This window comes from Chiloscyllium plagiosum, unplaced genomic scaffold (genome assembly GCF_037043375.1).
Source record: "Chiloscyllium plagiosum isolate Xiang-an unplaced genomic scaffold, Cpla_swu_hap1 HiC_scaffold_35, whole genome shotgun sequence".
NCBI classification, from domain to species: domain Eukaryota; kingdom Metazoa; phylum Chordata; class Chondrichthyes; order Orectolobiformes; family Hemiscylliidae; genus Chiloscyllium; species Chiloscyllium plagiosum.
In genome coordinates, this window is record NW_028270173.1 from 1722382 (window position 1) to 1743711 (window position 21330).

Here is a 21330-nt window from a genome sequence, read left to right on the forward strand (position 1 = left end):
GTGAGAGAGATTGTGTGTGTATGTGTGTGTGAATGTGTGTGTGTGTGAGATTGTGTGTGTGTGTATGTGTGTGTGTGAATATTTGTGTGTGAGAGAGATTGTGTGAATGTGTGAGTGTGAGATTGTGTGTGTGAATTTGTGTGTGTGTATGTGTGTGTGTATATTTGTGTGTGTGTGAGATTGTGTGTGTGTATGTGTGTGTGTGAGTGTGTGTGTCTGAATGAGTGTGTGTGTGACATTGTGTGTGTATGTGCGTGTGTGTGAATGTGTGTCTATGTGTGTGCGAGATTGTGTGTTCGTGTGTGAATGTGTGTGTGAGTATGTGTGTGAGGTTGTGTGTGTGTGTGAATGTGTGTGTGTGAGATTGTGAGTGTGAGTGAATTTGTGTGTTTGTGTGTGTGAGTGTGTGTGTGAATGTGTGTGTGGGTGTGTGCGTGCGATTGTGTGTGTGTATGTTGGTGTTTGTGAATGCGTGTGTTTGTGTGAGATTGTGTTGTGTTTGTGTGTGAGATTGTGTTGTGTTTGTGTGTGAGATTGTGTGTGTGTGAGAGAGAGAGTGTGTGTGTACGTGTGAATGTGTGTGTGTGAGATTGTGTGTGTGTGTGCGTGAGAGTGTGTTTGTCTGTGTGAATGTGTGTGTGTGTGAGATTGTGTGTGTATGTGTGAGTGAATGTGTGTTTGAGATTGTGTGTGTGAAATTGTGTGTGTGAGATTGTGCGTGTGTATGTATGTCTATATGTGTGTGTATGTGTGTGTGTGAGATTGTGTGTTCGTGTGTGAATGTGTGTGTGTGTGAGAATGTGTGTGAGATTGTGTGTGTGAATGTGTGTGTGTGATTGTGTGTGTGTGAATGTGTGAGTGTGAAATTGTGTTTGTGTGCGAATGTGTGTGTGTGAACATGTGTGTGTGAATGTGTGTGAGTGTGTGAACGTGTGTGTGTGTGAGTGTGTGAATGTGTGTGTGAGATTGTGTGTGTGTGAAAGAGAGATTATGTGTTTGAGTGTGTGTGTATGTGTGTGTGGTTGAATGTGTGTGTGTGTGAATGTGTGTGTGTGAATGTCAGTGTGAGATTGTGTGTGTGTGAGTGTGTGAGTATGTGTGTGTGTGAGATTGTGTGTGTATGTGTGTGTGTGAGAATGTGTGTGCATGTGTGTGAGAGAGATTTTGTGTGTGTGCGTGAATGTGTGTGTGTGAGAATGTGTGAGATTGTGTGTGTGTGAATGTGTGAGATTTTTTGTGTGTGAATGTTTGAGATTGTGTGTGTGTGAGTGTGTGCGTGTAAGTGTGTGTGTGAATGTGTGTCTGTGTGTGAGATTGTGTGTGTGTATGTGTATGTGATTGAATGTGTGTGTGTGATTGTGTGTGTGTGTGTGATTGAGTGTGTGTATGTGTGTGTGTGAGAATGTGTGTGTATGTGTGTGTGAGAGAAATTGTGTGTGTGTGTGAAAGTGTGTGTATGTGTGTGTGAGAATGTGTGTGAGATTGTGTGTGTGAATGTGTGAGATTGTGTGTGTGTGAGTGTGAGTGTGTGTGTGTATGTGTGTGTGAATGTGTGTGTATGTATGTGTGTGTGTGTGTGAATGTGTGTGCGTGTGTGAGATTGTGTGTGTATGTGTGTGTGAATGTATGTGTGAATGTGTGTGAGATTGTGTGTGTTTGTGTGTGTGAATGTGTCTGTATGTGTGTGTGAGAGATTGTGTATTCGTGTGTGAATGTATGTGTGTACATGTGAGATTTTGTGTGTGTGTGTGAGTGTGATTGAGTGTGCGTGTATGTGTGTGTGTGAATGTGTGTGTGTGTGTGAATGTGTGTGTATGTGTGTGTATATGTGTGTGTGTGAATGTGTGTGTGCGTGTGAATGTGTGTGAATACGTATGTGTGAGATTGTGTGTATGTGTGTGTGAATGTGTGTGTGTGTGTGAGATTGTGTGTATATATGTGTGTGTGTGTGAATGTTTGTTTGTGAGAGAGATTGCGTGTGCGCGTGTGTGTGATTGTGTGTGTGTATTTTTGTGTGTATGTGTGTGTATATGTGTGTGATTGTGTGTGTGTGTATGTGTGTGTGTGTGTGATTGTGTGTGTGTGTGTGAATGTGTGTGTATATATGTGTGTATATGTGTGTGTGTGAGATTGTGTGTATGTGTGTGAGAGAGATTGTGTGTGTGTATGTGTGTGTGAATGTTTGTGTGTGAGAGAGATTGTGTGTGCATGTGTGTGTGTGAGATTGCGTGTGTGTGTGTGAATGTGTGTGTGTATGTTTGTGTGTACATGTGTGTGTGAGATTGTGTGTGTGTATGTGTGCGTGAGAGATTGTGTGTGCGTGTGTGTGTGAGAGAGATTGTGTGTGTGTATGTGTGTGTGAATGTGTGTGTGTGTGAGATTGTGTGTGAATGTGTGTGTGTGTGTGAATGTTTGTGTGTGAGAGAGATTGTGTGTGAATGTGTGAGTGTGAGATTGTGTGTGTGAATGTGTGTGTGTGTATGTGTGTGTGTATATTTGTGTGTGTGTGAGATTGTGTGTGTGTATGTGTGTGTGTGAGTGTGTGTGTCTGAATGAGTGTGTGTGTGACATTGTGTGTGTATGTGCGTGTGTGTGAATGTGTGTCTATGTGTGTGCGAGATTGTGTGTTCGTGTGTGAATGTGTGTGTGAGTATGTGTGTGAGGTTGTGTGTGTGTGTGAATGTGTGTGTGTGAGGTTGTGAGTGTGAGTGAATTTGTGTGTTTGTGTGTGTGAGTGTGTGTGTGAATGTGTGTGTGGGTGTGTGCGTGCGATTGTGTGTGTGTATGTGTGTGCTTGTGAATGCGTGTGTTTGTGTGAGATTGTGTTGTGTTTGTGTGTGAGATTGTGTTGTGTTTGTGTGTGAGATTGTGTGTGTGTGAGAGAGAGTGTGTGTGTACGTGTGAGTGTGTGTGAATGTGTGTGTGTGAGATTGTGTGTGTGTGCGTGAGAGTGTGTTTGTCTGTGTGAATGTGTGTGTGTGTGAGATTGTGTGTGTGTATGTGTGAGTGAATGTGTGTTTGACATTGTGTGTGTGTGAAATTGTGTGCATGAGATTGTGTGTGTGTATGTATGTCTATATGTGTGTGTATGTGTGTGTGTGAGATTGTGTGTTCGTGTGTGAATGTGTGTGTGTGTGAGAATGTGTGTGAGATTGTGTGTGTGAATGTGTGTGTGTGTGATTGTGTGTGTGTGAATGTGTGAGTGTGAAATTGTGTTTGTGTGCGAATGTGTGTGTGTGAACTTGTGTGTGTGAATGTGTGTGAGTGTGTGAACGTGTGTGTGTGAGAGTGTGTGAATGTGTGTGTATGTGTGTGTGAGATTGTGTGTGTGTGAGAGAGAGATTATGTGTTTGAGTGTGTGTGTATGTGTGTGTGGTTGAATGTGTGTGTGTGTGAATGTGTGTGTGTGAATGTCAGTGTGAGATTGTGTGTGTGTGAGTGTGTGAGTATGTGTGTGTGTGAGATTGTGTGTGTATGTGTGTGTGTGAGAATGTGTGTGCATGTGTGTGAGAGAGATTTTGTGTGTGTGCGTGAATGTGTGTGTGTGAGAATGTGTGAGATGGTGTGTGTGTGAATGTGTGAGATTGTTTGTGTGTGAATGTGTGAGATTGTGTGTGCGTGAGTGTGTGCGTGTAAGTGTGTGTGTGAATGTGTGTCTGTGTGTGAGATTGTGTGTGTGTATGTGTATGTGATTGAATGTGTGTGTGTGATTGTGTGTGTGTGTGAGATTGTGTGTGTGTTTAAGTGTGTGTGTGTGAAAGTGTGTGTATGTGTGTGTGAGAATGTGTGTGAGATTGTGTGTGTGAATGTGTGAGATTGTGTGTGTGTGAGTGTGAGTGTGTGTGTGTTTGTGTGTGTGAATGTGTGTGTATGTATGTGTGTGTGTGTGTGAATGTGTGTGCGTGTGTGAGATTGTGTGTGTATGTGTGTGTGTGAATGTATGTGTGAATGTGTGTGAGATTGTGTGTGTTTGTGTGTGTGAGTGTGTCTGTATGTGTGTGTGAGAGATTGTGTATTCGTGTGTGAATGTATGTGTGTACATGTGAGATTTTGTGTGTGTGTGTGAGTGTGATTGAGTGTGTGTGTATGTGTGTGTGTGAATGTGTGTGTGTGTGTGAATATGTGTGTATGTGTGTGTATATGTGTGTGTGTGAATGTGTGTGTGCGTGTGAATGTGTGTGAATGTGTGTGTGAATATGTATGTGTGAGATTGTGTGTATGTGTGTGTGAATGTGTGTGTGTGTGAGATTGTATGTATATATGTGTGTGTGTGAATGTTTGTGTGTGAGAGAGATTGCGTGTGCGCGTGTGTGTGATTGTGTGTGTGTGTATTTTTGTGTGTATGTGTGTGTATATGTGTGTGTGTGATTGTGTGTGTGTATGTGTGTGTGTGTGTGATTGTGTGTGTGTGAATGTGTGTGTATATATGTGTGTATATGTGTGTGTTTGTGAGATTGTGTGTATGTGTGTGAGAGAGATTGTGTGTGTGTATGTGTGTGTGAGATTGCGTGTGTGTGTGTGAATGTGTGTGTGTATGTTTGTGTGTACGTGTGTGTGAGATTGTGTGTGTGTATGTGTGCATGAGAGATTGTGTGTGCGTGTGTGTGTGAGAGAGATTGTGTGTGTATGTGTGTGTGAATGTGTGTGTGTGTGAGATTGAGTGTGTGTGAATGTGTGTGTGTGAATGTTTGTGTGTGAGAGAGATTGTGTGTGAATGTGTGAGTGTGAGATTGTGTGTGCGAATGTGTGTGTGTGTATGTGTGTGTGTATATTTGTGTGTGTGTGAGATTGTGTGTGTGTATGTGTGTGTGTGAGTGTGTGTGTCTGAATGAGTGTGTGTGTGACATTGTGTGTGTATGTGCGTGTGTGTGAATGTGTGTCTATGTGTGTGCGAGATTGTGTGTTCGTGTGTGAATGTGTGTGTGAGTATGTGTGTGAGGTTGTGTGTGTGTGTGTGAATGTGTGTGTGTGAGATTGTGAGTGTGAGTGAATTTGTGTGTTTGTGTGTGTGAGTGTGTGTGTGAATGTGTGTGTGGGTGTGTGTGAATGTGTGTGAGAGAGATTGTGTGTTCGTGTGTGAATGCGTGTGTGAATGAGAATGTGTGTGTGTGAGAGATTGTGTGTGCGATTGTGTGTGTATGTGTGTGTGTGAGATTGTGTGTGACTGTGTGTGTGCGTGCGATTGTGTGTGTGTGTGTGAATGCGTGTGTTTGTGTGAGATTGTGTTGTGTTTGTGTGTGAGATTGTGTGTGCGTGTGTGTACGTGTGAGTGTGTGTGAAAATGTGTGTGTGTGAGAATGGGTGTGAGTTTGTGTGTGTGTGAATGTGTGTGTGTGAATGTCAGTGTGAGATTGTGTGTGTGTGAGTGTGTGAGTATGTGTGTGTGTGAGATTGTGTGTGTATGTGTGTGTGTGAGAATGTGTGTGCATGTGTGTGAGAGAGATTTTGTGTGTGTGCGTGAATGTGTGTGTGTGAGAATGTGTGAGATTGTGTGTGTGTGAATGTGTGAGATTGTTTGTGTGTGAATGTGTGAGATTGTGTGTGCGTGAGTGTGTGCGTGTAAGTGTGTGTGTGAATGTGTGTCTGTGTGTGAGATTGTGTGTGTGTATGTGTATGTGATTGAATGTGTGTGTGTGATTGTGTGTGTGTGTGAGATTGTGTGTGTGTTTAAGTGTGTGTGTGTGAAAGTGTGTGTATGTGTGTGTGAGAATGTGTGTGAGATTGTGTGTGTGAATGTGTGAGATTGTGTGTGTGTGAGTGTGAGTGTGTGTGTGTGTGTGTGTGAATGTGTGTGTATGTATGTGTGTGTGTGTGTGAATGTGTGTGCGTGTGTGAGATTGTGTGTGTATGTGTGTGTGTGAATGTATGTGTGAATGTGTGTGAGATTGTGTGTGTTTGTGTGTGTGAGTGTGTCTGTATGTGTGTGTGAGAGATTGTGTATTCGTGTGTGAATGTATGTGTGTACATGTGAGATTTTGTGTGTGTGTGAGTGTGATTGAGTGTGTGTGTATGTGTGTGTGTGAATGTGTGTGTGTGTGTGAATGTGTGTGTATGTGTGTGTATATGTGTGTGTGTGAATGTGTGTGTGCGTGTGAATGTGTGTGAATGTGTGTGTGAATATGTATGTGTGAGATTGTGTGTATGTGTGTGTGAATGTGTGTGTGTGTGAGATTGTGTGTATATGTGTGTGTGTGAATGTTTGTGTGTGAGAGAGATTGCGTGTGCGCGTGTGTGTGATTGTATGTGTGTATTTTTGTGTGTATGTGTGTGTATATGTGTGTGTGTGATTGTGTGTGTGTGTATGTGTGTGTGTGTGATTGTGTGTGTGTGAATGTGTGTGTATATATGTGTGTATATGTGTGTGTGTATGAGATTGTGTGTATGTGTGTGAGAGAGATTGTGTGTGTGTATTTGTGTGTGAGATTGCGTGTGTGTGTGTGAATGTGTGTGTGTATGTTTGTGTGTACGTGTGTGTGAGATTGTGTGTGTGTATGTGTGCATGAGAGATTGTGTGTGCGTGTGTGTGTGAGAGAGATTGTGTGTGAATGTGTGAGTGTGAGATTGTGTGTGCGAATGTGTGTGTGTGTATGTGTGTGTGTATATTTGTGTGTGTGTGAGATTGTGTGTGTGAGTGTGTGTGTCTGAATGAGTGTGTGTGTATGTGCGTGTGTGTGAATGTGTGTCTATGTGTGTGCGAGATTGTGTGTTCGTGTGTGAATGTGTGTGTGAGTATGTGTGTGAGGTTGTGTGTGTGTGTGTGAATGTGTGTGTGTGAGATTGTGAGTGTGTGTGAATTTGTGTGTTTGTGTGTGTGAGTGTGTGTGTGAATGTGTGTGTGGGTGTGTGTGAATGTGTGTGAGAGAGATTGTGTGTTCGTGTGTGAATGCGTGTGTGAATGAGAATGTGTGTGTGTGAGAGATTGTGTGTGCGATTGTGTGTGTATGTTTGTGTGTGACTGTGTGTGTGCGTGCGATTGTGTGTGTGTGTGTGAATGCGTGTGTTTGTGTGAGATTGTGTTGTGTTTGTGTGTGAGATTGTGTGTGCGTGTGTGTACGTGTGAGTGTGTGTGAAAATGTGTGTGTGAGAGAATGTGTGTGAGTTTGTGTGTGTGTGAATGTGTGTGTGTGTTTGATTGTGTGTGTTTGCGTGAGAGTGTGTTTGTCTCTGTGAATGTGTGTGTGTGATTGTGTGTGTATGTGTGAGTCAATGTGTGTGTGAGATTGTGTGTGTGTGAAATTGTGTGTGTGTGAGATTGTGTGTGTATGTGTGTGTATATGTGTGTGTATGTGTGAGTGTGCGATTGTGTGTTCGTGAGTGAATGTGTGTGTGTGTGAGAATGTGTGTGAAACTGTGTGTGTGAATGTGTGAGTGTGGGATTGTGTGTGTGTGAATGTGTGTGTGTGTATGTGTGTGTGAGAATGTGTGTGTGTGTATGTGTGTGAGATTGTGCGTGTGTGAGAGAGATTATGTGTTTGAGTGTGTGTGTATGTGGTTGAATCTGTGTGTGTGAATGTGTGTGTGTGAATGTGTGTGTGTGAGATTGTGTGTGTGTGAATGTGAGTGTGAGATTGTGTGTGTGCGTGTGTGAGTATGTGTGTGTGTGAATGTGTGTGTGTGAGATTGAGTGTGCGTATGTGTGTGTGAGAATGTGAGTGTATGTGTGTGTGAGAGAGATTTTGTGTGTGTGCGTGAATGTGTGTGTGAGAATGTGTGAGATTGTGTGTGTGTGAATGTGTGAGATTGTGTGTGTGTGTGTGAGTGTGTGCGTGTATGTGTGTGTGTGAATGTGTGTGTGTGTGTGATTGTGTATGTGTATGTGATTGAATGTGTGTGTGTGATTGTGTGTGTGTGTGAGATTGTGTTGTGTTTGCGTGTGAGATTGTGTGTGTGTGAGAGAGAGTGTGTGAGATTGTGTGTGTGAGATTTTGTGTGTGTGCGTGAGAGAGTGTTTGTCTGTGTGAATGTGTATGTGTGAATGTGTATGTGTATGTGTGGGTAAATGTCTGTTTGAGATTGTGTGTGTGTGAAATTGTGTGTGTGAGATTGTGTGTGTGTGTATGTGTATATGTGTGTGTATGTGTGAGATTGTGTATTCGTGTGTGAATGTGTGTGAGAATGTGTGTGAGATTGTGTGTGTGTGTGTGTGAATGTGTGTGTGTGTGTGATTGTGTGAGTGTGAAATTGTGTGTGTGTGTGAATGTGTGTGTCGGAATGTGTGTGTGAATGTGTGTGTGTGAATGTGTGTGAGTGTGTGAACGTGTGTGTGAGAGAGTGTGTGCGTATGTGTGTGTGAGAATGTGTGTGTGTGTGAATGTGTGTGTGAGATTGTGTGTGTGAGAGAGAGATTATGTGTTTGAGTGTGTGTGTGGTTGAATGTGTGTGTGTGAATGTGTGTGTGTGTGTGTGAATGTGTGTGTGTGAGATTGTGTGTGTGTGAATGTGAGTGTGAGATTGTGTGTGTGAGAATGTGTGAGATTGTTTGTGTGTGAATGTGTGTGTGAGATTGTGTGTGTGTATGTGTGTGTGTGAGAATGTGTGTGTATGTGTGTGAGAGAGATTTTGTGTGTGTGCGTGAATGTGTGTATGTGTGTGTGTGTGAGAGAATGTGAGATTGTGTGTGTGTGAATGTGTGAGATCGTGTGTGTGTGAATGTGTGCGTGTATGTGTGTGTGTGAATGTGTGTCTGTGTGTGAGATTGTGTGTGTGTATGTGCATGTGATTGAATGTGTGTGTGATTGTGTGTGTGAGATTGTGTGTGTGTAAGAATGTGTGTGTATGTGTGTGTGAGAGAGATTGTGTGTGTGAAAGTGTGTGTATGTGTGTGTGAGAATGTGTGTGAGATTGTGCGTGTGAATGTGTGAGATTGTGTGTGTGTGTGAGTGTGAGAGTGTGTGAGCGTGTGTGTATGTGTGTGTGAATGTGTGTGTATGTATGTGTGTGTGTGTGAATGTGTGTGTGTGTGTGAGATTGTGTGTGTGTATGTGTGTGTGTGAGAATGTGTGTGTATGTGTGTATGGGAGAGATTGTGTGTGTGTGAAAGTGTGTGTATGTGTGTTTGAGAATGTGTGTGAGATTGTGTGTGTGTGTGAGTGTGAGAGTGTGTGAGTGTGTGTATGTGTGTGTGTATGTGTGTGTATGTGAATGTGTGTGCGTGTGTGAGATTGTGTGTGTGCGTGAATGTGTGTATGTATGTGTGTGTGTGAGAATGTGTGTGTGTATGTGTGTGTATATGTGTGTGTGCATGTGTGTGTGTGCGTGTGAATGTGTGTGAATGTTTGTGTGTGAATGTGTGTGTGAGATTGTGTGTGTATGTGTGTGTGAATGTGTGTGTGTGAGATTATGTGTGTGTATGTGTGTGTGAGATTGTGTGTGCGCGTGTGTGTGAGAGAGATTGTGTGTTTGTATGTGTGTGTGAATGTTTGTGTGTGAGAGAGATTGTGTGTGCGTGTGTGTGTGAGAGATTGCGTTTGTGTGTGTGTGAATGTGTGTGTGTATGTGTGTGTGTATATGTGTGTGTGTGAGATTGTGTGTGTGTAAGTGTGCGTGAGAGATTGTGTGTGTGTGAGAGAGAGATTGTGTGTGTGTATGTGTGTGTGAATGTGCGGGTGTGTGAATGTATGTGTGTGAGATTGTGTGTGTATGTGTATGTGAATGTGTGTGTGTGAGATTGTGTATGTGTGTGTGTGAATGTTTGTGTGTGAGAGAGATTGTGTGTGAATGTGTGAGTGTGAGATTGTGTGTGTGTGAATGTGTGTGTATATGTGTGTGTGAGATTGTGTGTGTGTGTTTATGTGTGTGTGTGATTGTGTGTGTCTGAATGAGTGTGTGTGTGACATTGTGTGTGTGTATGTGCGTGTGTGTGAATGTGTGTCTATGTGTGTGTGTGAGATTGTGTGTTCGTGTGTGCATGTGTGTGTGTGTGAGTATGTGTTTGAGATTGTGTGTGTGTGTGAATGTGTGTGTGTGTGTTAATATGATTGAATGTGTGTGTGTGATTGTGTGTGTGAGATTGTGTGTGTATGTGTGTGTGAGAATGTGTGTGTATGTGTGTGTGAGAGAGATTGTGTGTGTGTGAAAGTGTGTGTATGTGTGTGTGAGAATGTGTGTGAGATTGTGTGTGTGAATGTGTGTGTTTGTGTGTGTGTGTGTGTGTGAATGTGTGTGTGGGTGTGTGTGAATGTGTGTGTAGGTGTGTGTGAGATTGTGTGTTCGTGTGTGAATATGTGTGTGTGAATGAGAATGTGTGTGTGTGTGAGAGATTGTGTGTGTATGTGTGTGTGTGTGAATGTGTGTGTGTGTGAGAGAGAGTGTGTGTGACTGTGCGTGTGCATGCGATTTTGTGTGTGTGTATGTGTGTGTGTGAATGCGTGTGTTTGTGTGTGAGGTTGTGTGTGTGAGAGAGAGAGTGTATGTTTATGTGTGAGTGTGTGTGAAAATGTGTGTGTGTGAGAATGTGTGTGAGATTGTGTGTGTGTGAATGTGTGTGTGAGATTGTGTGTGTGTGCGTGAGAGTGTGTTTGTCTGTGTGAATGTGTGTGTGTGAGATTGTGTGTGTGTATGTGTGAGTGAATGTGTGTGTGAGATGTGTGTGTGTGAAATTGTGTGTGTGAGATTGTGTGTGTGTGTATGTGTGTGTATATGTGTGTGTGTGAGATTGTGTGTTCGTGTGTGAATGTGTGTGTGTGTGAGAATGTGTGTGAGATTGTGTGTGTGTGTGTGAATGTGTGTGTGTGTGAATGTGTGAGTGTGAGATTGTGTGTGTGTGACTGTGTGTGTGTGAATGTGTGTGTGTGTGAATGTGTGTGTGTATATATGTGTGAGAATGTGTGTGTGTGTGTATGTGAATGTGTGTGTATGTATGTGAGAGATTATGTATTCGTGTGAGATTGTGTGTGTGCGAGTGTGTTTGAGTGTGTGTGTATACGTGTGTGAGAATGTGTGTGTGCGAATGTGTGTGCATGTGTGTGTATATCTGTGTCTGTGAATGTGTGTGTCTGTGAATGTGTGTGAATGTGTGTGTGTGTGAATGTGTGTGTGAGATTGTGTGTGTATGTGTGTGTGAATGTGTGTGTGTGTATATGTGTGTGTGTGTGAATGTTTGTGTGTGAGACAGATTGTGTGTGCGTGTGTGTGTGTGATTGTGTGTGTGTGAATGTTTGTGTGTATGTGTGTGTGAGAGATTGTGTGTGAGTGTATGTGTGTGTGTGATTGTGTGTGTGTGTGAGATTGTGTGTGTGTGAATGTGAGTGTGAGATTGTGTGTGTGAGTGTGTGTGTATGTATGTGTGAATGTGTGTGTGTGCGAGATTGTGTGTGTGTATGTGTGTGTGAGAATGTGTGTGTACGTGTGTGTGAGAGAGATTTTGTAAGTGTGTGTGAATGTGTGTATGTATGTGTGTGTGAAAGTGTGAGATTGTGTGTGTGAGTGTGTGTGTGAGTATGTGTGTGTGTTAATGTGTGTGTGTGTGAGATTGTGTGTGTATGTGTATGTGATTGAATGTGTGTGTTTGTTATTGTGTGTGTGTGAGATTGTGTGTGTGTATGTGTATGTGATTGAATGTGTGTGTGTGTGTTATTGTATGTGTGTGTGAGAATGTCTGTGTATGTGTGTGTGAGAGAGATTGTGTGTGTGTGAACGTGTGTGTATGTGTGTGTGAGAATGTGTGTGAGATTGTGTGTGTGAATGTGTGTGTTTGTGTGTGTGTGTGTGTGAATGTGTGTGTGGGTGTGTGTGAATGTGTGTGTAGGTGTGTGTGAGATTGTGTGTTCGTGTGTGAATATGTGTGCGTGAATGAGAATGTGTGTGTGTGTGAGAGATTGTGTGTGTATGTGTGTGTGTGAATGTGTGTGTGTGTGTGAGATTGTGTGTGACTGTGTGTGTGCATGCGATTTTGTGTGTGTGTGTATGTGTGTGTGTGAATGCGTGTGTTTGTGTGTGAGGTTGTGTGTGTGAGAGAGAGAGTGTATGTGTACGTGTGAGTGTGTGTGAAAATGTGTGTGTGTGAGAATGTGTGTGAGATTGTGTGTGTGTGAATGTGTGTGTGAGATTGTGTGTGTGTGCGTGAGAGTGTGTTTGTCTGTGTGAATGTGTGTGTGTGAGATTGTGTGTGTGTATGTGTGAGTGAATGTGTGTGTGAGATGTGTGTGTGTGAAATTGTGTGTGTGAGATTGTGTGTGTGTGTATGTGTGTGTATATGTGTGTGTGTGAGATTGTGTGTTCGTGTGTGAATGTATGTGTGCGTGAATGTGTGAGTGTGAGATTGTATGTGTGTGACTGTGTGTGTGAATGTGTGTGTGTGTGAATGTGTGTGTGTATATATGTGTGAGAATGTGTGTGTGTGTGTATGTGAATGTGTGTGTATGTATGTGAGAGATTATGTATTCGTGTGAGATTGTGTGTGTGCGAGTGTGTTTGAGTGTGTGTGTATACGTGTGTGAGAATGTGTGTGTGCGAATGTGTGTGCATGTGTGTGTATATGTGTGTCTGTGAATGTGTGTGTCTGTGAATGTGTGTGAATGTGTGTGTGTGAATGTGTGTCTGAGATTGTGTGTGTATGTGTGTGTGAATGTGTGTGTGTGTATATGTGTGTGTGTGAATGTTTGTGTGTGAGACAGATTGTGTGTGCGTGTGTGTGTGTGATTGTGTGTATGTGAATGTTTGTGTGTATGTGTGTGTATATGTGTGTGTGAGAGATTGTGTGTGAGTGTATGTGTGTGTGTGATTGTGTGTGTGTGTGAGATTGTGTGTGTGTGAATGTGAGTGTGAGATTGTGTGTGTGAGTGTGTGTGTATGTATGTGTGTGAATGTGTGTGTGCGAGATTGTGTGTGTGTATGTGTGTGTGAGAATGTGTGTGTACGTGTGTGTGAGAGAGATTTTGTAAGTGTGTGTGAATGTGTGTATGTATGTGTGTGTGAAAGTGTGAGATTGTGTGTGTGAGTGTGTGTGTGAGTATGTGTGTGTGTTAATGTGTGTGTGTGTGTGATTGTGTGTGTATGTGTATGTGATTGAATGTGTGTGTTTGTTATTGTGTGTGTGTGAGATTGTGTGTGTGTATGTGTATGTGATTGAATGTGTGTGTGTGTTATTGTATGTGTGTGTGAGAATGTGTGTGTATGTGTGTGTGAGAGCGATTGTGTGTGTGTGAACGTGTGTGTGTGTGTGTAAGAATGTGTGTGAGATTGTGTGTGTGAATGTGTGAGATGGTGTGTGTGTGAGTGTGTGAGATTGTGTGTGTGTGTCAGTGTGTGAGTGTGTATGTGTGTGTGTGTGAATGTGTGCGTGTGTGATATCGTGTGTGTGTATGTGTGTGTGTGTGTGTGAATGTGTGCGCGTGTGTGAGATTGTGTGTGTGCAGTGTGTGTGATTGTATGTGTGAATGTGTGTGTGAGATTGTGTGTGTGTGTATGTGTGTGTGTGAATGTGTGTGTATGTGTGTGTGTGAGATTGTGTTTTCGTGTGTGAATGTGTGTGTGTACGTGTGAGATTGTGTGTGTGTGAGTGTGATTGAGTGTGTGTGTATGTGTGTGTGAGAATTGTTTGTGTGTGAATGTGTGTGTATGTGTGTGTGTATATGTGCGTGTGTGAATGTGTGTGTGCGTGTGAATGTGTGTGTGTGAATGTGTGTGTGTGAGATTGTGTGTGTATGTGTGTGTGAACGTGTGTGTGTGAGAGATATTGTGTGTGTATGTGTGTGTGTGAATGTTTGTGTGTGAGAGAGATTGTGTGTGCGTGTCTGTGTGTGAGATTGCGTGTGTGTGTGTGAATGTGTGTGTGTGTGAGAATGTGTGTGAGATTGTGTGTGTGTGTGAATGTGTGTGTGTGTGAATGTGTGAGTGTGAGATTGTGTGTGTGTGACTGTGTGTGTGAATGTGTGTGTGTGTGAATGTGTGTGTGTATATATGTGTGAGAATGTGTGTGTGACTGTATGTGAATGTGTGTGTATGTATGTGAGAGATTATGTATTCGTGTGAGATTGTGTGTGTGCGAGTGTGTTTGAGTGTGTGTGTATACGTGTGTGAGAATGTGTGTGTGCGAATGTGTGTGCATGTGTGTGTATATGTGTGTCTGTGAATGTGTGTGTCTGTGAATGTGTGTGAATGTGTGTGTGTGAATGTGTGTGTGAGATTGTGTGTGTATGTGTGTGTGAATGTGTGTGTGTGTATATGTGTGTGTGTGAATGTTTGTGTGTGAGACAGATTGTGTGTGCGTGTGTGTGTGTGATTGTGTGTGTGTGTGAATGTTTGTGTGTATGTGTGTGTGTATATGTGTGTGTGAGAGATTGTGTGTGTGTGTATGTGTGTGTGTGATTGTGTGTGTGTGTGAGATTGTGTGTGTGTGAATGTGAGTGTGAGATTGTGTGTGTGTGTGTATGTATGTGTGTGAATGTGTGTGTGTGCGAGATTGTGTGTGTGTATGTGTGTGTGAGAATGTGTGTGTACGTGTGTGTGAGAGAGAGATTTTGTAAGTGTGTGTGAATGTGTGTATGTATGTGTGTGTGAAAGTGTGAAATTGTGTGTGTGAGTGTGTGTGTGAGTATGTGTGTGTGTTAATGTGTGTGTGTGTGAGATTGTGTGTGTATGTGTATGTGATTGAATGTGTGTGCTTGTTATTGCGTGTGTGTGAGATTGTGTGTGTGTATGTGTATGTGATCGAATGTGTGTGTGTGTTATTGTATGTGTGTGTGAGAATGTGTGTGTATGTGTGTGTGAGAGCGATTGTGTGTGTGTGAACGTGTGTGTGTGTGTGTGTGTAAGAATGTGTGTGAGATTGTGTGTGTGAATGTGTGAGATGGTGTGTGTGTGAGTGTGTGAGATTGTGTGTGTGTGTCAGTGTGTGAGTGTGTATGTGTGTGTGTGTGTGAATGTGTGTGCGTGTGTGAGATCGTGTGTGTGTATGTGTGTGTGTGTGTGAATGTGTGCGCGTGTGTGAGATTGTGTGTGTGTAGTGTGTGTGTGTGATTGTATGTGTGATTGTGTGTGTGAGATTGTGTGTGTGTGTATGTGTGTGTGTGAATGTGTGTGTATGTGTGTGTGTGAGATTGTGTGTTCGTGTGTGAATGTGTGTGTGTACGTGTGAGATTGTGTGTGTGTGAGTGTGATTGAGTGTGTGTGTATGTGTGTGTGAGAATTGTTTGTGTGTGAATGTGTGTGTATGTGTGTGTGTATATGTGTGTGTGTGAATGTGTGTGTGCGTGTGAATGTGTGTGAATGTGTGTGTGTGAGATTGTGTGTGTATGTGTGTGTGAACGTGTGTGTGTGAGAGATATTGTGTGTGTATGTGTGTGTGAATGTTTGTGTGTGAGAGAGATTGTGTGTGCGTGTCTGTGTGTGAGATTGCGTGTGTGTGTGTGTGTGAGTGTGTGTGTGTGTATGTGTGTGTGAGATTGTGTGTGTGTATGTGTGGGTGTGAGATTGTGTGCGCGTGTGTGTGTGAGAGAGATTGTGTGTGTGTGTGAATGTGCGTGTGTGTGAATGTGTGTGTGAGATTGTGTGTGTATGTGTGTGTGTGAATGTGTGTGTGTGTGAGATTGTGTGTCTGTATATGTGTGTGTGTGAATGTTTGTGTGTGAGAGAGATTGTGTGTGAATGTGTGAGTGTGAGATTGTGTGTGTGTGTGTGAATGTGTGTGTGTATGTATGTGTGTATGTGTGTGTGCGAGATTGTGTGTGTGTATGTGTGTGTGAGATTTTGTGTGTCTGAATGAGTGTGTGTGACATTGTGTGTGTGTATGTGCGTGTGTGTGAATGTGTGTGTATGTGTGTGCGTGAGATTGTGTGTTCGTGTGTGAATGTGTGTGTGTGAGTATGTGTGTGAGATTGCTTGTGTGTGTGAATGTGTGTGTGTGAGATTGTGTGTGTGTGATTGTGTGTGTATATGTGTGTGTATATGTGTATGTGTGAGATTGTGTGTGTGTATGTATGTGTATGTGTGTGTGTGATTGTGTGTGTCTGAATGAGTGTGTGTGTGTGACATTGTGTGTGTGTATGTGCGTGTGTGTGAATGTGTGTGTATGTGTGTGTGTGAGATTGTGTGTACGTGTGTGAATATGTGTGTGTGTGAGTGTGTATGTGAGATTGTGTGTGTGTGAATGGGTGTGTATGAGATTGTGTGTGTGTGAGTGAATGTGTGTGTGGGTGTATGTGAATGTGTGTGTATGTGTGTGCGTGAGAGATTGTGTGTTCATGTGTGTGTGTGAATGAGAATGTGTGTGTGTGTGAGATTGTGTGTGTGTGAATGTTGTGTGTGAGATTGTGTGTGTGAATGTGTGTGTGAGACTGTGTGTGACTGTGTGTGCGTGCGATTGTGTGTGTGTGTATGTGTATGTGTGTGAATGCGTGTGTGTGAGAGATTGTGTGAATGTGTGTGTGAATGTGTGTGAGATTGTGTGTGTGAAAATGTGTATGTGTGTGAATGTGTGTGTGTGAGATTGTGTGTATGTGTGTGAGATTGTGTGTGTGAATGTGTGTGTGTGTGAATATGTGTGTGTAAGATTGTGTGTATATGTGTCTGTGTGAATGTGTGTGTGTGAGATTGTGTGCGTGTATGTGTGTGTGTGAATGTGTGTGTGTAAGATTGATTGTGTGACTGTGTGTGCGTGCGATTCTGTGTATTTATATGTTTGTGTGAATGCGTGTGTGTGTGAGAGATTGTGTGTGTGTGTGTGAATGTGTGTGAGATTGTGTGTGTGTATGTGTGTGTGTGAATGTTTGTGTATGTGCGTGTGTGAGTGTGTGTGTGTGTGAGATTGTGTTTGTGTGTGAGATTGTGTGTGTGTGTGAGATTGTGTGTGTGTATGTGTGTGTGTGAATGTGTGTGTGTGAATGTGTGTGTGAGTGTGTGTGTGAATGTGCGTGTGTGACAGCGAGAGAGAGGAGAGAGAAAGGAAGAGAGAGAGTGTGTGTGTATGTGTTTGTGTATGTGCGTGTGAGATTGTGTGTGTGTGAGATTGTGTGTGTGTGTGAATGTGTGTGTGTGTGAATGTGTGTGTGAGTGTTTGTGTGTGAGATTGTGTGTGTGTGTGAATGTGTGTGTGTATGAGATTGTGTGTGTGTGAGTGAACGTGTGTGTGTGTGTGTGTGTGTGTATGTGTGTGTGAATGTGTGTGTGGGTGTGTGTGAATGTGTGTGTATCTGTGTGTTTGAGAGATTGTGTGTTCGTGTGTGAATATGTGTGTGTGAATTAGAATGTGTGTGTGTGAGATTGTGTGTGTATGTGTGTGTGTGAATGTGTGTGTGTGAGATTGTGTGTGTGTATGTGTGTGTGTGAATGTGTGTGTGTGAGATTGTGTGTGTGACTGTGTATGTGCGTGCGATTGTGTATGTGTATGTGCGTGCGTGAGATGTGTGTGTGAGAGAGATTGTGTGTGTGTGAATGTGTGTGAGATTGTGTGTGTGTATGTGTGTGTGTGTGAATGTGTGTGTGTATATGTGTGTGTGTGGTGAATGTGTGTGTGTGAGATTGTGTGTGTGTGTGTGAGAGAGATTGTGTGTGTATGTGTGTGTGTGAATGTGGATGTGTGAATGTGTGTGTGAGTGTGTGTGTGTGAATGTGTGTGTGTGAGAGAGAGGAGAGAGAGGAAGAGATAGAGAGTGTGTGTGTATGTGTGTGTGAGATTGTGTGTGTGAGTGTGTGTGTGTGTGAGATTATGTGTGTGTTTGAATGTGTGTGTGTGAATGTGTGTGTGAGTGTGTGTGTGTGTGTGTGAATGTGTGTGTGTGAGAGAGAGCTAGAGAGAGAGAGGAGAGAGAGAGAGAAAGAGAGAGTGTGTGTGTGTGTGTGAGAGATTGTGTGTGTATGTGTGTGTATGTATGTGTGTTTGAATGTGTATGTGCGTGTGTGTATGTGTTTGTGTATGTGTGTGTGTATGTGTGAGTGTATGAGATTGTGTGTGTGTGTGTATATGTGTGTGTGTGTGTGTGTGTGTGTGTATGTGTGTGTGTATGTGAGTTGTCATCAGATTGGGGAAAGGGCTCACTCTCAAAAGGGAACACCTTGTACACACATATGTCTATTACAGACCAGATTTTGTATAATTCGACACGTAGAACATAGAACATTACAGCACAGTACAGGCCCTTCAACACTCATGTCGTGCAGCATGACCTCATGTGTCTGAGACTCAATCCCTCCACTAATAAAAGCTGATGCACCATATGCCTTCTGAACAATCCCATCAATCTGGGTGGCAACCTTCAGGGATCTATGCACTTGGACACCGAGATTTCTCTGCGCATTTACACTGCCAAGAACCTTACCATTAGACTAGTACTCTGCATTCCTGTTACTCCTTCTAAAATGAATCACATCATACTTATCTGAAATAAACTCCATTTTCCACCTCTCAGCCCAGCTCTGCAGCTTATCTATGTCCCTCTGTAACCTACGAGGAGAAAGTGAGGTCTGCAGATGCTGGAGATCAAAGTTGAAACTTTATTGCTGGAACAGCACAGCAGGTCAGGCAGCATCCAGGGAACAGGAGATTCGACGTTTCGGGCACAGGCCCTTCTTCAGGAATGAGCAGAGAGTGTTCAGCAGGAGAAGATAAAAGGTAGGGAGGAGGGACTTGGAGGAGGGGCGTTGGAAATGTGATAGGTGGAAAGAGGTCAAGGTGAGGGTGATAGGTCGGAGTAGGATGGAGGCGGAGAGGTCAAGAAGAAGACTGCAGGTCAGGAAGGCGGTGCCGGGCTGGAGGGATTCGGCTGAGACAACGTGGGGGGAGGGGGGATGAAGAAACTGGTGAAGTCCAAGTTCATCCCCTGTGGTTGGAGGGTTCCCAGTCGGAAGATAAGACGCTCCTCCTCCGACCGTCGCGTTGTTGTGGTTTGGCGGTGAATGAGTCCAATGACCTGCATATCCTCGGTGGAGTGGGAGGGGGAGTTGAAATGCTGTGCTACAGGGTGGTTGCGTTGGTTCGTCTGTAACCTACAACATCCTTCATCTCTATCCACGAATCTACCGACTTTAGAGTCATCCGCAAATTTCCTAACCCATCCTTCAATGCCCTCATCCAGGTCACTTATAAAAATGACAAACAGCAGTGGACCAAAACAGATCTTTACAGTACACCTCTAGTAACTGAACTCCAGGATGAATATTTCTCATCAACCACCACCCTCTGTCTTCTTTCAGCTCACCAATTTCTGATCTAAATCACTAAGTCCCCCTCAATCTCACGTCTCCACATTTTGTGCAATAGCCTACCATGGGGAAACATATTAAATGCATTACTAAAATCGGACCAACAGATCCACGTCAGATGCCATATCACTTGCCCTTCACTCCTTCCTCGGACACCTTGACACCAAGAATAGCTACGTAAGAATCCTACTCATTGACTACAGTTCAGCCTTCAACACTATTATCCCCTTGAGACTGATTACTAAACTTAGTGATCTTGGTCTAAGTCCCACTCCCTGCAACTGGACCCTCAGTTTCCTGACGCACAGGCCACAATCAGTGAAGTTTGGAGACAATATTTCATCCTCACTAACACTCAACACTGGAGCTCTCCAGGGGTGCATACTCAGCCCCCTACTGTATTCACTGTATATCCATGACTGTGTCACCAAATACCAGACTACTGCCATTTACAAGTTTGCTGATGACACCACCATAGTCGGTCGAATCTCAGATGGCGACGAAACAGACTAGAGACGGGAGGTGAAATTCTTTGAAAAGGTGACGAAGGAGGTTGATGAGGGGAAAGCGGTAGATGTGGTATATATGGATTTTAGTAAGGCGTTCGATAAGGTTCCCCATGGTAGGCTACTGCAGAAAATACGGAGATATGGCATTGAGGGTGAGTTGGAGGTTTGGATTAGGAATTGGCTGGATGGAAGAAGACAGAGGGTAGTAGTTGATGGCAAAGTTTCTTCATGGAGTGCCGTCACTAGCGGTGTTCCGCAAGGATCTGTTTTGGGACCATTGCTGTTTGTCATTTTTATAAATGACCTGGAAGAGGGGTTAGAAGGTTGGGTGAGCAAGTTTGCGGATGACACGAAAGTCGGAGGAGTTGTTGACAGTGAGGAAGCATGTGGCAGGTTACAGCAGGATATAGAGAAGCTGCAGAGCTGGGCAGAAAGGTGGCAGATGGAATTCAATGTAGCTAAGTGCGAGGTGATTCACTTTGGGAAGAATAACAAAAAGATGGGGTACTGGGCTAATGGTCGGATACTTGGTAGTGTGGATGAGCAGAGGGATCTTGGTGTCCATGTACACAGATCTCTGAAAGTTGCCACCCAGGTAAATAGTGCGGTGAGGAAGGCATATGGCGTACTGGCTTTTATTGGTAGAGGAATTGAGTTCCGGAGTCCTGAGGTCATGATGCAGTTGTATAAGACTCTGGTACGGCCGCATCTGGAATATTGTGTGCAGTTTTGGTCGCCATACTATAGGAAGGATGTGGAGGCATTGGAACGGGTGCAGAGGAGGTTTACCAGGATGTTGCCTGGTATGGAAGGAAAATCGTATGAGGAAAGACTGAGGCACTTGGGGCTGTTTTCACTAGAGAAAAGAAGGTTTAGGGGTGACTTGATTGAGGTGTACAAGATGATTAGGGGGTTAGATAGGGTCGACAGTATGAACCTTTTCCCGCGTATTGAGTCGGGTATTACAAGGGGGCATAGCTTTAAATTAAGGGGGGGTAGATATAGGACTGATGTTAGGGGTAGGTTCTTCACTCAGCGAGTCGTTAGTTCATGGAATGCCCTGCCAGTAACAGTGGTGGACTCTCCCTCTTTATGGGCATTTAAGAGGGCATTGGATAGGTATATGGAGGATAGTGGGTTAGTGTAGTTTAGGTGGGCTTGGATCGGCGCAACATCGAGGGCCCAAGGGCCTGTACTGCGCTGTATTCTTCTATGTTCTATGTTCTACCTGGTAAAATGGTGCACTGAGAACAACCTCGCTCTCACTGCCAGCAAAACCAAGGAACTCATTATTGACTTTCGGTGGGATGTTACTCATGCCCCCTTCACATTAACAGCACAGAGATGGAACGAGTGGAGAGTGTCAAGTTCCGGGGAATGGTTATCCATAACAACCCTTTTTGGACCCTTCATGTGGCCTAACAACATCTCTTCTTCCTCAGGCAGCTGAGAAAATACCCTTGCCAACTTTTATAGGTGTGCCAACGAGAGCTTTCTGTCTGTATGTATCACTACCTGGTATGGCAACTGTACCATTCCATATCGGACATAGTTACAGAGAGTGGTGATCTCAGCCCAGACAATCACAAAGGCCAACTTCCCATCCATAGAATTCATCTACCAAGCCTGCTGTCAAGGAAAGCATTCTCAAAGATCCATCTACAACCTCTACCATCGGGGAGAA